At 35.6% G+C, this 15,483-nt stretch overlaps 1 protein-coding gene across 1 annotated transcript in view; it reads right to left on the reverse strand.

The window, feature by feature from the left end:
- Positions 1 to 814: 814 nt before the first annotated feature.
- The window catches only part of Usp7 (Ubiquitin-specific protease 7), a 747,694-nt gene continuing 733,025 nt past the window's right edge, over positions 815 to 15,483 (reverse strand). The window contains exon 33 of the mRNA XM_090397965.1: positions 815 to 3,647. The gene's annotated coding sequence lies outside the window, so the exon portion shown is untranslated. The remainder of the gene's footprint in view (positions 3,648 to 15,483) is intronic.

The raw sequence follows: 15,483 nt of genomic DNA on the forward strand, positions 1-15,483 counted from the left end.
TCCTAGATAGAAAAACTCTTAGCACAAAATTAAGACAAAAGGCAAAAGTAATCCCTCAGTTACCAAGGAGCAAATATTTGGTTTCTTTAAAAGAAAGCAGTATATTCAAGTTCTTTTTCATTTCTGACCATAAAGGAATTTGTAGAGAAATCACATTTTGCAGGAAATGTATTTATTTATATTTACAGTTTCTAGTCATGTAATGACAACTAGCCATTCTTTTTTTTTTTTTTAGTTGAAAACTTCAAAAGAAGCTGATTTTGAAAAGCAGAAAGTTGAGATAGAAAATTACTGAAGAAATTATTTGTTATTGTATCAATAATTACCTCAGTTCCTTTCATCAATTCAATAAATGGATGAAATATTAAAAAAAAAAAAAAAAATTTGTTTTAGCATCTGATGGTTACTAAGCTCAGCAAAAATAAATTTCATGCGAGCAATGGATAGCTTAAATTCTTGAATTGAATTCTAAATACAATATTCTAATTTCCAATAGTATTGTATACAAATTTCAGAGAACACAAGTGAAACTGTTCTTGTGTAAATGCTACTGGTGATTTCTTACTGTGTGCACACAAAATACAGTCAAAAGCTGAGCAAAATTTTAAATGTTAAGAAGAAAGCCCCAGCTCAATAAGGTGTCGTTAAGCATAGTGCAATATTATTCTCATTTAAACTAGGAAATTTTTTCAGTTCCTCTGGCAAAGTATTTAATCCTTTGGTATAATCCTTTTTTTAATACACTATTACAGTACATTATCAGTAATAAAAGTTGTACTTATAATAATAATAATGTAGTGAATAATAAATGATGTATGTTCTATGTAATCTTTATTACTATTGTATATTACAATATTTATGGTACAGTATAAATTATACATTTTAAACTCAAATTTAAATATTATTATAAAGATTATTATAAATTTATGAATTTTAAGCATACTGACCCAGATGAAAGAACTTTGCAACGTGTAAGTATACAAAATAATAATTTTTAGTGACATCCGGTATAACGCTTCCAGGTTGTAATACCAAAATTTCTTTCTTTGTGAGGAGCATTATATCGAAGTTATACTGTACAAAGACTGAAAATATTTTGGTATGTGTCAAAGGCCTAAAAGAGGGAACAATTCCTAAAGGTAGAAATTATTCAATGACTTTTGCATCTGGAAATACTACTGTGTGAATACAATATTTTTTAAGTCAATAAGGTAAAAATTCTGTATTTCTTAATCAAGTAAAGGTAAACATTTTCTTTGTGAAATCAAAGTTTCTGATAGAAAGTGAAATACAGCAGAACCCAAATTTCAGTTGTATTTTTTTTTTTTTTTTTTTTGACAATATCAAAAATTTAGTTTCACTGCACAAATCTTAATTTACCTCTGCTTAGTTATGAAATAGGAATTTATATATATATATTTTTATTATTCTTTACAAGGCTGAATTACATTTATCAAGATCAAACCTTTTGGCTCTATCCTCCTGAAAAGAACTTTCCCAAAAGATTCAAGCCAAAAGTGATTGTGACTAGTGCGATACTAGCTTATACAATTTTGAGATACAATATAGATGCTCACATGAATGGAAAATGTTACAGTACTTTATTTACCATATCTTATACACTATGGGTGAAATTTCATTGCTAGCAAGTTTTACTGCTTGTACAAATATGCTAATACAAATGTATTTATTTATAAGGATGAAAAAAAAAAATTATTTATGTGCTTATGAAATGCAATACAGGCTTTTTTTAAATAAAGCTGATGTTTCCATCCAAAAGATCACTTTTTTTTTTTTTTTTTTTTTTTTTTTTTTTTTTTTTTTGTAGGCACAATTTATGGTTTTCTTTAAACTCAAGGAAACAACAGATAAGGATTCCTGAAGAAAAGTATGCATTTGTGTATTCAGGACCAGGAAATGTTAAGCAATGAGGAAATTAAGAATTCTAATGTTTATTTATACTAGAAGAGCAACATGAACATTAGTAAGTTGTCAATATGACAAAGGAAAAGATAAAAAAGGAAAAAGACTGTTTATATTTCTTTAGTTTTTTTCACCCCATTTATACTTTTAAATAAAACCCACATACAGACTTTTCAAAAATTATAAGATTTTCCTGGCAAAATTAAAATTTTTAGTTTGCATGTATTTCTCTTTAGTATATTGTAACTAGGAATATATGTTTTCAGTAAACAGACTAATTCCTGCAGATAATTCTAGAGTAATGCCCTCATTTACCATATGCTTCTTTTGAATCTTGACTATTATAGAATTAAGAACATCCAGTTTAATTTTAATTATTTAATGTTATTATGAAAGTAAATTTAAGGAAGTTTAAAACAGCAAATAACTTCTCTTTTCTAATTCAGGCAAACTTTTCTAAATTTCGCTTGTATGTAATGAACACTTTTTTTTTTTTTTTTTAATTTAATGAAACAAAAACGTTCATTACAGGATATTTCATACCAAGAATAGGCTAATAGTAATAAAACAGGAATTTCAAAATACATCTTTATTATGCTATTTTAATAAAACAAAAAGCAGTTACCTGGTAGGATTATCTACAGGAAAAATATAATACATTTTTAATGATAATTGTAACAAAATAATAAAATGGAAAATTTCCTTTCATAGGCAGTTCTTCATAAAGGAGGGTGGGATTTTAAAGTGTTCACATAACATCTGCACAGCAGCATGCGATACCCAGCTCAGTGCAATGATGCTATATATAAGATAAATATGCAGCAGCAGTAGGCACACACTTCTAATGGCCATAATTTGCATTAAAGCATTCATCCACTTAAAGTAGGCACTGCCTGGTCAGTTCATGCTTTAAAATTTTCCCCTCTTTCTGTTGTGTGTGGTGTGTGCGCGCGTGCGCACGAGCACGCATGTATGCATGTCACACCTACCACGATTTTTATAAGTTTTGCAACATTCATTTCATCACAGTGAATGTTGATATCACAAATTTCATAAATTATCCCTTAAAACAAAAACTGTCAAACCACAAATATTGCTAATAAACATGACAATGAAAAAGACAATGACTTTAAAAATTCTTCTGTAAATAAGCCTTCAATTATGACACCTGACCTGAATTCACAGTAACACTATAAATAGCTCATATAATGTAAATTTTGTTTTCATACAGAAGTCTATTTGGAAACATAAGAATAATCAGACAGAAATACCAGAAACTGGTATTACTCTTTCAAATTTTAAAGAGTAGCAGCACATGCAGAATGTCAAGGCATTTTAACTTTTCTTGTTATTATTTTTTTAAAAGAAACATGAACTAATTTTGCGCCTTTTTTCCCTCTCACTTTAAATCGGGATGCCCAGGCTTGAAGCAGTTAGTCTATTTTACATCTGCATCATTCCTCTCCTACATATGCTTCTTTAAACCCCATGTTTCACTTTTTTTTTTCTTGAAGCATAAGGGCACTAAGGTGAAATGAACACCTTATCCTTTATCCAAGGGTTTGCCTTACCAGCTGTTAGACTGAGGAAACAACTCCTCAAATGGACACTACAAAAATGCTGTAACAACCAAGAAAGTTGCAGTCAGATGTGATGACCTGATCACAGCAATATTCTGTAACATAGACACAGCCTGATGTTGTATAGCTGAAATATTTTGTCACCTGTAAGAGAAGACTATTTACAGTTTACATATCCAAAAACATTAAAAAATTTATAAATTGATTATTAATATATGAAATGCAGTATAATTTTTACTTATGAAAATAATAATTAGTGTGTTTTTATGTATACAAAAACAGCAAAATATTTCAGAGTACACAAAGGATATAGCAAAACTGAAAGCCCAAAATGCATGGGAATCTCCTTGGTGACAGTGATTGCAAAAGAGATAAAGAGCAGGAGCAAAAATAGATTTAAAGTCCTGAGACAGTCAGCCAATGTTATCAAAACATTTGATAATGTTTAATGTCATGAAGACTGAATGCTTTCTGTATGGGTGACATGTATAAGAGCCTAACTCCTTGCACTTTTGTGTGATTTGATATTCCATACCAGAGGATGCCTTACCTCGACTCTCTTCTCTGACCTTCTGTGACTAAAGATTTCCTCACCTCATTATATATTCATCTGAAGTCTTCACCATACCCCAAAATCAAAATCACCTCTTTGGCTTCTTAACTGTGATAAATGATTTCTTGCAATCCAACTGGCTTCCCTTTTACCAATTCCAATAATCAAGCTTGAGAATATTTGAAGCTGAAATATTTGCTATAAGCAATCATGTAATGCAAATTGTTAATCTACCACAACCAGAATATCTGACAGGACTCTCCACTCACTCAACACTAAATCTTTTCTTAAGTACTGCTGGGGTGATTGCTCCTCATAGCAATGCAGATCATAATCTCATCCAAGTTTCATCTGAAGTGAAACACCCACCCCTCAGCTATTCACATCTTCATGTACTTTGGCACTACAACAATGTCAAGTGGGAGGATCTCCAGAACATTTACTATTCTCTTCTATGGCCAAACTAATATTGCTGTTCTTCAGATACAGATAATTGTTGTGATATTCTGTTACAGAAATTATTCATGATGAAATGAAGGCCTTCGTTCCCTACTGTTCAAAATTTCCACCTTATATCCAAAGCCATGGTTTTCCAAACTGTATACTTTCCTGGGCAGCACTTTTTCCAAGTATGGTCCAGTAAAGGAAAACAGCTGATTGTAAGTGGCTTCGAACAAAAACTCTAGCTTCATTCACAGCCTATATTAAAGTTAGCAACACTTGTAAAACCATCACTCAGAGGGCCTAAGTTTGATTTTGAAAGAGCTTAATGTAGAAAACCTGCCACCTGTGCCATGGAACTTGAGCCTTTTGGTTCCTTGCAAAAGCCCTTGGACACAAATTTACTCCATCTGCTTCTACCTCTTTCTCACCCAGGTGAATCTATTACAACACTTAAACAAAAACCTTAACTCCTGGCACCATTCTTCTCATTCAACCCATGCACAAAAAGTCAAGGCAAATCACATCATTGTTTATATACAACATTGCATTGAATATCTCATGTGGCTTTCAGACAGAAAGACATTAGAAGAAATTTGAACAACATGAATACCAAAACAAGATTCAGATCCTGATATGGTTGGTTATGGTTTATTAGTGTAAGGACAATAAAGGTCAGACACTGCCTTATCACAGCACCATTATCAAAGTTATAGCACAGTACACAAAGTATTAATAAAGTCATTAAGAAATAAATTAGTAAATAATATGTATGTACAAAAAATTAAGTTAAGCAATGCAGGTATCTACAGATAAATAGAATTTATAATCAAATATGTTTGCATAAATTAATTCTTTGTAAAATGTTAGACTTCGTGCACTTTATTCGACTTTGATAACATCTGCCTGAGTATATATGGCTTGGCCAGATAAGTAAAATTTCATTCTTCTCTCATGTGAAGTGCTGCAACTCCATCAGAATGTGAATGTGACAAATGATGAGATGTTGCATTTTTCACACATAGGTGGGTCATAAGCCCTCAGTAAATAAGAATTTATAAGTTGACTGTAATTCATGCAGAGCTAGACAAGAAAAACTATCTGTCTTGTATGTTGACTAGACTGTCAATGCTTCCTACCATGACTACCACCACTGGGAAATTAGCTTTGATCTTATAAACAGTCTGTAGTTTGTATACGATACTGTCAAACAGTATGTGGAAAAAGCAGTATATATAATACTTGTATCTAGAGTTTCATTTCCCTTAATTCCAATGTGGCTACGAATACATCACGACTTTTGTAAAACCTCACGAAGTACTGGATGCAGATTATAAACAGGAGAGGGGGATAGCCTGTTAGGAACTCAGTCTGTATACACTTTTTGGCAGCGGTTTTCTTTTATATGCACAAGTGCATGCTGAATGTTATGTAACTCTCCTGTATAATTACTGTATAAATATGAAGTGCCATCTGATTAGAGATAGTACTACCAGGAAACACAGCAGCACAACCATCAGGGGTCTCAGATTTTAAACCATTATAGATGGGATAGAAATCTGAGTGGGCTACACTGTGTGCATTAAAGAATGGCAGGTAGACAGATGGAGTATGAGAATTCTGTAAGTGACAAAGTGAGAATTTGCTAGACAGTATGCAAACCTCGCATGGAAGAATGCTGTTATGTTTGGTGCAGGTAATGTTGTCAACATTTATGCCAATAGCTTGCAAAATCTCTAGCACACATACCAAAAGGATGTATGGTGGTCTGATGTGTGATAATGAGCCTATCAAAGTAAAGAAAAGAGACTAATCCTAGTAGGATGTTCTGAAGAGACTATTTTTAGGGCATAGTTAAGAGACAACTGCTTCTATTTAACTGGTTCTGATAGAACCAGTTCATTTGCCTCGGTCTAAAGACTTTGGGCAGGCGATGGGTGAAAGGCACCAGTAGCTATCCATATACTCTGATTATGGATGGGATCCAACTATTGCACACTATTTTGCCTTGCAGAACCATAGACTTGAGACCCATAATCCAGCTTTGAGTATATAAGTACACAAAGGAGATTCAATGCTCTCTTACACTTTCTCTTAGTTAATGAGCATGTGCAAAAACACAAGTTTTCCACTTTTTTTTTTTTTTTTTTTGATTCACTGATGTAGTAAATTGGATCAAAGATTATTATTTTTGATTCTGATGTCTCAAAACACGTGCTTTGGCCCAAGCACATTTAAAACTTATTAAATTTGATGTGATGGGGTATCTATGATATGCTCCCCATACACTATCTTTTCTGGCTGCCTGCCTCTCTGGGTTCTACCAAGGCTTTAGATAGAGTGGAAATTGAGATGTTTTTGGAATTGAGGCTGTTGCTGTCTGGACAATCTAATGTCCAGACAGCAACAATTACAAACTTTACTGTTTCATAAGTGTTTGATTGATATCAGCATTAAATTTACAAGATGGAAAAAAGTATTCCAGTCAGCATGATCCATTTTCTGCATAGATATCCGAGTAGAAGAACATGGTTCTTATGAAGATATCATAAATTACAGGAAAACGATCGATTCCATACATGTTATGATACTCTATAGTGGGCAGCATAGCTTTGTAAAAGATAGGCCCTGTTTTAGCAATTTATTCACATTTTATAATATAGTCACAGTGGAATTGCAAACAAGAAATGGCTACGACATGATACTGCTGGACTTTTCAAAGGTATATTATTACAGGCAACTCCTTAGACTCATTGAGGGAGGCCCTAAACATTAAGTCCAGAACAATTCAGCATTCGCACAGTATCTATCATACTTTGCTTTTAACTCATTCACAGTCACAGCACCCATAACAGACTCTGACAGCTTATTCCACTCATTCACCACTCTCCAAGTAAAAAAGGATGATGTAGAAACTGACCTTTCTATCCTCAACTGAAAGAATTTCTCAAAATAACAAATGAGACACTTCTAATTTTTTTGAAACAATAATGTAAATCTTCATCTTCTTCAGGGATCAAAAAACAATATGTGAAAGCAGGCACTGACATTAAGCAAATGAGGCAGAAGAAAGGCAACTGAAGTCGGTCAGAGAGTCTTAAAAGTATCCAAATTGCTATGGGAGAACTTTAGGACTGCTTGGCCTTGAGTTGTAGATACATTAACCTATCAAAGAATGGAATACGAGTACACTTTTGATGTTTCTTTACTTATTAATATTCCTACTCCATGTTGGTGGGCATTATTACTGCTTCCAGGGTAATATAGGTCCTAAAGGTGCCCCATAATCTATCACCATTCCATATATCCAGGGTACATCTGAAAAAAACCTAACTAACAAAATTCCTAAGAAAATATGACCTCACAAGTAGTTACAAACCACATAACAAATTGGCACTCCACCAATGATCAGCCACTTCCTCTAGACATACCTGGAGTATATCAGGTCTCTTGCAGTTGCAAATTGTCCTATTACAGCCAATGTCAGGTTATCCGAACACAAGGACTACATCTGGTTCCATAATACAGCCACTCAGGACTTGCTGACCAGGCATTGGACACCCACCACAGAATATGCTGGAAGAAGCCACTTTATTATACTGCAGCAAGTACAAGTAGGAAAGATTATTCATTGAATCAGCCTCAGCTCTGAAAAACTTTCCAAACCTCAACAAATTTGGGTGCACGAGACTGCCCAAAATTTGGGAAACTTGCATTCTAAGAATATCAGCCCAACAACCCAATTTAGCCTGCTAAGGGGCACCTTTAGGACTGATGACTTGTATTGTAACTCTGAACTGTACAAATTTGCTGGAAAAAAATTTCATCAAAGGTTACTAAAATTTTTAAATAAAATATACACAAATGGACAAATACCAATAGAATGGAATACAAGAATAGTAATACCTATCATTAAAAAAGGGATAAAAGAAAACTTGCTAACTACAGAGGTATTAGTTTACTGAATACATGCTACAAAATATATAGTAGAATACTTAATGAAAAACTAAAAATATACAGTGAAAAAATATTATTAGAATGTCAAAATGGTTTTAGAAAAGGACGCTCTACATTGGATACAGCTTTCTGTTTAAAACAACTTACAGAAAAAAAGAAGAGAATTTAATTTGGAAACTCATCTTTTGTTTATAGATTACGAAAAAGCATTTGACAAAGTAAAAAGATATATACTGTTTGATATATTACAAAGAATAAATATACCTAATATTTTACTACATGCAATATTGAATATATATAAAGATAATGAAATAAAAATAACAATAAATGAAAAGTTGTCTGAAAAACAATCTATAAACCTAAGACAGGGATGCATTCTGTCTCCAACAATTTTCAATATTTACATTAATCAAATATTAATGCAGTGGAGCACCTTAAACAATAAGGTATAGAAATTTCCTGGAATAACAAAATAAATATGCTATTATTTGCAGATGATAAAGTAATAATACAATGAGGAAGACAATTTACAAAGAGCAATATAGAATTTAAACATTATAGTAGAACAGTTTGGAATGAAATTTTCCATACATAAAATTAAAAAAATGGCATTTTGTGAACAAACTGCAGTTAGAAGCAAAATAGTTATTAATAATAAAATAATAGAACAGATAAATACTTTTGAGTTATCTTGGATGTGAAATATCATATGAAGGAGAAAAAGACAAAATTAAAAACTTAAAAATTTTTAGATTATAGGCCTAATAAATAGAACACTCAACCCAAATATAGTACAAAAAGAAACACACTTGAAAATATATAATACTTTAGCACTGCCCACATTATTATATGGCAGTGAAATTTAGGCAATAAACAAACAAGATAAACAAAGAATAAAAACAAGTGAAATGAGAATTATGACAAGAACTGCAAAATACACATTATTAGATCAAGAAAGGAACGAAGACATTTTAAAAGAACTAAAAACACAATCAATAGAAGAAAAACAAAACAATTATAAACAAAAATGGATTGAACATGTAAACCGAATGGCTGACATCCTAAAGAAATATTAAAATATAAGCCAATTGGAAAGAGAAGGCAGGGTAGACTTCAAAAAAGGATATTGGATGGATAATGAGACCGGAACAGACCAATATGGTCTATACCCATAATTAGTGTTATGATGATGATAGAAAATAAATATCAAGGTGGCAAGATATTCTGAAGGCTGTTGAAAAAGCTCAGAAATGGAGGAAAGAGTGCTGTGAAAGGAATTAGAGATGATAAAGGTTATGAAAACTGGAGACAAAGATATTCTTGATGTATGAAGTAACTAATTTGAAAAATTGCTAAATGCAATCAGGAATACATATCCATACTTGAAATAGAACAAGCCATCAAAAGCCTGAAATGTGGAACGGAAGCTGGAGTAGATGATATTTAACCAGAAATGCATAAGTATGGAGGTATAAAAGTCTTACAGCAGGTGCACTGCATAGTTCAGAAGAACTGGACAGAGATGAATTCCAGATGATTGGAGTAGAGCTCTCACTAGCTCAGCCACTGGGGAGGGAAAGTTAGCGCATCTCAGTGCCAGTCCCAAGCCCAGATAAATGGGGAGGGTTGGCGTCAGGAAGGGCATCCGGCTGTAAAAAACCTGCCAAAACCAGGGATGAAATGTTGAATAACAGAGAAAGAACAACGGCTAGGGCATCCCCTGTAAGCGACATGCAGTTCTGTCACCCGAGGACTGTGAGAAGTGGGCTTGGGCTACCGAACCAAGGACGGGTTCGGCTAAAGAAGCGAGTCCGATTCTTACTTATGTAAAGTAAGAATCGGGTCGCTGAATGTGGGTACGATGAATGAGAAGAGTAGGGAGATAGTAGACATGATGAGAAGAAGGAAGCTGAAGATCTTGTGCATGCAGGAGACAAGGTGGAAGGGCAATAAAGCAAAGGAGCTGGCAGAAGGATATAAACTGTTTTACAGTAGGGTTAATGAGAATGGACGAAACGGAGTTGGAATCATCATTGACAAGGAGCTGAAGGGTGGAGTCTGTGAGGTGTGCCAGAAGAACGATCGGATTATAAGTGTTAAACTTGAGATTGGAGGAAGCGAGGCTGTGATAGTGTGTGGATACGCTCCACAAGTAGGTTGTAATGAGGAGGAGAAAGAGGCATTCTGGAGAGAACTAGACCAGGTGGTAATGGGAATCCCTGATGGTGAGAGAGTGATCGTTGGAGCAGACCTGAATGGGCATGTAGGAAGGCGACGAAGTGGTAAAGAAAGGGTGCACTGGGGTTGTAGTGGTGGTGAAAGAAATGAAGAAGGTAAAAGAATTGTAGAGCATGCAGTGGCCTTCGACCTGGCTATAGCTAACACGTGGTTTAAGAAGAGAGTTGGACACCTGATAACTTATAAGAGCGGGGAAAGGATGAGGCAGATTGACTATATTATGTGCAGAAGGAAACATCTTAAGGAGGTGAAAACTGTAAAGTGATTAATGGAGAAAGTGTAGCGGCACAGCACAGGTTGGTTGTGGTAGACTGTGATATAAAAGGGGAAAAGAAGAATAGGCGGAAAGATAGGAAAATAAAATGGTGGAAATTGGAAGAGGAAGGTCCAAGGAATGAGTTTAAAGAAAGGATATTGGAAGGAATGAAGTTACCAGAGGATGTGGAAGAATGGTGGGACGTAAATAGTCAGAATATTAGAAAAATTGGAGAAGAGGTGCTCGGTATAACATCAGGAAAGGGGACGTCCGAGGATAAGGAGGCATGGTGTGGAATGAGGAGGTGCAGTTGGAGATCAGGGAAAAGAAAGAGGCAAAGAAAAAATAGGCCATGACTGGAACCAGAGCCAAAAAGGAGGTATATAGATTAGTGAAGAAAAGTGCAAAGAGACCTATGGCAGTTGAAGAGGTTTATGAAGTACTGGAGAGAAACGGTAGTGAAGCTAAGTTGTTGAGAATAGCGAAAGCTAGAGATAAGGCCTCGAAAGACAACATCAGTTAAGCAGATAAAGGACACCACAGGAGTAGTACTACAAGAGGAGGACAAAATCAGAGGAAGATGGGAAGATTATTTTTGTAATCTACTAAATGAGGAGAATCCAAGAGAGAGGTGTGAGGATGGAAAGGCAAATGAAGGATCGGTGCAGGACATAAGCAGAGAGGAAGTGTATTGGGCACTGAGAAAAACGAAGAATGGAAAGGCTGTGGAAGCGAACCAGATACCTGGAGAAGCTTGGGAAGCAAGGGTGCAGACATGTTATGGGATCTGATGAGGAAAATAGCCTAATAGGAAAAGATACCAGAGGAATGGAGGAAAAGCATTCTCATCCCAATCTACAAGGGAAAAGGAGATGTTCAAGATTGTGGCAACTATAGAGGGATCAAGCTGATGTCACACACGTTGAAGATATCGGAAAGAGTAATTGAAGGAAGGGTACGGCGGGAAACAAAAATTGGTGAGGAGCAATTTGGATTTATGCCAGGAAGAGGGACAAAGGATGCAATATTTGTGCTAAGGCGATTGATGGAGAAATATAGGGAGATGCAAGCGGAGCTACATATGGTGTTTATAGGCCTGGAAAAGGTGTACGACAGAGTGGCCAGACAGGAGGTATGGAGGTGTATGAAGAAAGGGGCGGGGTGTCGGAAAAGTACGTGAGGTTGGTGAAGGAGATGTATGAGGGAGCGAAAACTCAGGTCAGGCCTAGTGTCGGCATGATAGAGTGGTTTTCCCCATTGTCGTAGGGCTCCATCAGGGATCAACTCTGAGTCATGGATCTACTAGTGGAGGACATCAAGGAGGCGGTGCCAGGAAGCAAGATGTTTGCCAATGATATTGCTCTCTGCGAATCATCCCAAGAGAAGCTTGAAAAGACCCTGGAAGAGTGGAGAAAGGTATTGGAGGAGAGAGTCATGAAAATTAACCGGGTAAAGACTGAATACATGTCAACGGGGAGTGACGAGGATATGATAATACGACTCCAGGGATAAAGGTTAACTTCAGGGAAGAAATTCAAGTACCTTGGGTCGGTCGTCGAGAGGAACGGTGACCCGGATGAAGAAATACAGTACTGAATAACATGCAGCTGGATGAACTGGAGGAAGATTGACAGGGTCCTGTGCGACAAGAGAGTGAGTTGTAAGATGAAAGGAAAGCTGTATAAGATGGTGGTGAGTCTGGCGATGCTCCATGGCACAGAGACGTGGCCTATAACAAAGGCACAGGAGAGGAAGATGGAGTTGGCAGAGATGCAGATGTTGAGATGGATGAGTGGTGTGACAAAGGAGGACAGGATAAGGAATGACTACATCAAAGGGATGACCAAGGTGGGACCAATCAGTAAGAAGGTACAAGAAAGCAGGCTGAGGTGGTTCGGTCATGTAGAGAGAAGGAGTGAGGAGTATGGTGGTAAAAGAGTGGAGCGTATGGAGGTGGAGGGAAGGAGGAAAAGCGGCAGGCCCAAACTCAGATGGAGGAATAAGGTGGAACAGAATCTTAGGGAGAAAGGATGGAGTCAGGAAGATGCCCTGGACCGGAGAATCTGGAAGAAGAAGATTAAAGATGGGAACGCCAAACCCGTTTAACACGGGATAAGGCATAGGGAAAGAAGAACAAGGAGTAGAGCTCTCACTGTACCCATATACAAAAAGAGAAATAAAACTGAATGTTAGAATTACAGAGGTATTTCCCTACTGAGTGTTCATGGTAAGATTTATGCAAGTATACTTGAATTTGGATCCTGACATCCTCTATTTGGATTTAGGCCAAATAGAGGATGTCAGGATCAGATTTTCACTTTAGTTAAATAACAAAGATCTGCATTTAGCTTTTGTAGATCTGGAAAAGGCATATGACAAGAAAAGCTATTCAAAACAGTCCAGTTGTATGGCATCAATGGGGGCATTATAACAAACAATACATAGTCTTCATTTGAGTATTAAGTCAACAGTTAGATAGAATTGAAGGAAATACAGGATGATAGTTTCATGTTAAATCTGGTGTCAGACAAGGATGTACATTATCCCCTCTGTTATTCATTATCTATATGGATCACATTATGAATGAAAGTGGTATTAAACCTGATATCAAAATTGGAGATGTTAATCTCAGCTCTTTACTTTATGAGGACGATGTTATACTTCTAAATAAATCCAGTACAAGTCTGCAAGATTCCCTGACTAAACTGAATAACTGCTGTAATAAATTTGGTATGAAAATCAGCAATAGCAAGGCAAAGACAATGAAAATAGGTAGAAACATTGAAAATATCAACTGCATTGTGAATGGAGAACCTATAGAACAAATAAAACATTTCAGCTACTTAGGTATGATTTTAGTGAAGATGGTAAATTAAATATGGCAACAGACAACAGAATCAACAAAGCTGATATGGTAGGAAGTCAACTGAATAAATTTATATGGAATAAGAGAGAAATTAGTCAAAACAATAAATTAGCCGTATACAAGACAGTGTTCAAACCAATTTTAACTTATGGATCTGAGAGCTGGGTCAGAAGTAAAACACTCGACCAGAGACTAAAGACCGCGAATATGAGAGTCCTGAGAAAGATTAGGGGTGTGAACAGATGGTATCAATGGCAATATCATATTAAAAACGAGGATATTAGGAAAGAACTTGATATTGTCAGAATCCAGGAATGCATTAGCAGAGTTAATCTCAGGTGGTATGGCCACTTAAATAGAATGGGAGTCCGTGCGGTTAGCCTAGTGGCTTTGCGCTTCACAACCATATGCCTTGGAAGGAGTATCTTAGGTTCGATTCCTCTCGATGGGAGGAGCTTAAGGATCTTCCTCAGCCATAGCCAAGTTAGCCAGTCTTGGGTGTGGACAGCAGGGTTTTTTCTGCCAGTTTATCTGGGGTTTTTCATCCCACAAAGCAGGCAAACTGGCCTCGTGAACACAAACGGAATACAGTCAGGAGTACTGACCCAGCCATAGGCCTGATTTGTCAGCCAGTGCCGGAGCCCGGATAAAATTTGGGGGAACTAGATGGTGCTATATTCCACACGTAAAAAGGGGATCAAGGCTACTGTACCATCACATGGTAAGGAAGGAACAGAATGGGAAAAGAAAGATTAGCAAATCAAGTGTTTTCTGCCAGGTTGGAAGGAAAAAGATCCAGAGAAAGACCAAGATATAGGTGGATTGATACAGATAAAAGTGCCTTAATAGACAGAAATATAAAAAATCTGATAATGTTGGAGTCTTGACAGGTAACAGATTGATTTGGAGGAAAACTGTAACTAGGAAGTTAGTGGTGATGTATGTTTTTCATGTAGTACTATCATATCCTGTACATGTCAGGAATTTGCTGATGATAATAAACCGTTCTCTGACTGGATAAACTCAATCTTCATTGCATTGCGTAAAAAACCCAATTCAAAATCTTTTGATGATTTTAGGTTAATTAGCCTAATAAGTCGCTCTCAAAATATTCCTAAAAATTATTTATAATAGCATATACCAAAAATGTGATGGTCTCAGTTTGCTTTCAGAAATGACATAGGAATAAGAGAAGCACTTTTCTGCTCACGTATCTTAGCACAAAGATGCAGAGAACAACAAACTGACTTTATATTTGTTTTATTGATTTCAAAAAGGCTTTTGATAAGATCCAGCATAATAAATTCATAAATATCTTAGAACAACTAAGCCTAGATGATAAGGATGTTAGAATTTTTAAAAACCTCTACTGTGGCCAGACTGCATCTGTCCTAATAGAAACATCAGGACAAACAATGTAAAAATTGAAAGAGATGTGAGACAAGGATGTATACTATCTCCATTTCTGTTTAACATCTACTCACAAGTCTTATTTTTCAAGGTCTTAGAAGGAAGAAGGGAAGGAGTAATCATAAATGGCCAATTAAAAAATAACTTATGTTATGTAGATGATACTGCTTTAATTACAAAAAATATTCAATATCTTCAACTACTCCTGGAATGAGTCAACAAAGAATGCACAGAAATGAGCCTAAAAATGAACATAACA

Source organism: Typopeltis vanoorti, chromosome 9 (genome assembly GCF_054136105.1).
Source record: "Typopeltis vanoorti isolate ZY-2024b chromosome 9, IOZ_Tvanoo_1.0, whole genome shotgun sequence".
In the NCBI taxonomy this organism is placed as follows: domain Eukaryota; kingdom Metazoa; phylum Arthropoda; class Arachnida; order Uropygi; family Thelyphonidae; genus Typopeltis; species Typopeltis vanoorti.